This window comes from Lithobates pipiens, unplaced genomic scaffold, assembly GCF_037356315.1.
Source record: "Lithobates pipiens isolate NorthernLeopardFrog02 unplaced genomic scaffold, aLitPip1_a1.2 Scaffold_22, whole genome shotgun sequence".
Taxonomy (NCBI): domain Eukaryota; kingdom Metazoa; phylum Chordata; class Amphibia; order Anura; family Ranidae; genus Lithobates; species Lithobates pipiens.
Window position 1 is genome coordinate 22,462,190 of NW_027507784.1, and position 1,573 is coordinate 22,463,762.

The following is a 1,573-nucleotide window of genomic DNA, read 5'->3' on the forward strand; positions in this document are numbered from 1 at the left end:
TCTGCTCTGTGTTCTGTTGGGCTCATTTACTTCCTCATTTACTTCCCTCAATCTCCTAGAGGACCCTGGGACATAGTGGATGGGAAAATCATGACCGAACAAACAACACCAAAAGGATAATGCACCTCAAAGGCTACTACTGCATTTATTTTGGACATAAAAAATAAAATTGGACTGTGTGTGGCCGCCACCTGTGGAGGAGAGGACTGGAGATCAGGAGGGATTAAGGGGACAGATTTTGCTCTGGGAGGCTGTAGTGGGGAACTGGCCTTGGGGGTGGGGCACTTACTGGAGGAGGTTGCGTGTTGGCAGCGGGCGGGTTGGTAGGGTTCAGGGGACCCCCCTTTTAGGGGATAGCGGGCACACACAGTCAATTGAATTTTTATGCCCAGATTAAATGCATAAGTAGCCTTTGAGGTGCTTATGCTTTTGGCGTTGTTTGTTCTGACTTGAATTTTTTGGATGCACTTCACCAAATTGGGTTTGGCATTCTGCAGAATCACCACTCCCACCCAGGATACTATCTTCATTTTTAGAATAGGGGTAATCATGACTCCAGCCTGCATGTTAATATCTCCCCAGCCGGGGGGCGTGGCTACCGAGCTACTGCATGGACGTGTAGGCAGATAGCTCCGTGCCAGAGTAAAGAGAGGAAAACAACGCTTTAAGGTGTTCATCCTAGTTCATCCTCTCGCCATCCCTTCAGGAGACACCCCTCACTCCATCGCCATGGCTAAGAAGAGGAAAGGAGCCTCTCAGCTACAGAAACTTCAACATTTCTTTCCGCAGAAGGATCGTGGCCTACATAAAGATGGCGCCGACGACGCCTCGCCAGCCACATCCGGAGCATCAACGTCCAGGCCTCGCATTAACAACCTCCGGAGATCTCCACACCACTATCCCGTAGCCCGGCAAAGTTAAAGCCACGGCTGGTGACTTACTCAGACGGCGATAAGGTGAGCGGGGACCAGGATGGGTTAGATTATACCAGGAAGCTGGCTGAGACGCTCCAATCCTTCCCTACAACAAATCAGACACCACGCTGAAGGACATGCTCATGTCCCTCCACAGCTCCCTCCACGCAGACTTAATGGACTGTATGAGAAGCTTTAGATCTGACATGGGGGAGCTGGGTGATAGAGTGAACCACGTGGATGACAAAATGGGGGAGTTTGCAACCTCATATAATTCTCTAGTAGATGCCCACAATGAGCAGGCCGATGAGGTGACCTGGCTTAGGTCAAAGGTCACGGACCTGGAAGATAGGTCACGCCGCAACAACCTCAAAATTCGGGGGCTCCCTGAGGTAATCACAACGGGGCAACTACTACAATACGCCCAAGATATGATGAAATGCTTTTTACCGGATTTGACTGAAGCCGACTTGGTGATAGATCGGATACATCGTATCCCAAAACCTTCTCATTTACCTGACAACATCCCCAGGGATATCCTCATGCGGGTCCACTTCTACCATGTTAAGGAAAGTTTCATGTCTGCTTACCGCAACCAGCCACCTGAACATTATGCGAATATTCAACTCTTTGCGGACTTATCCCAGTACACTATGCAA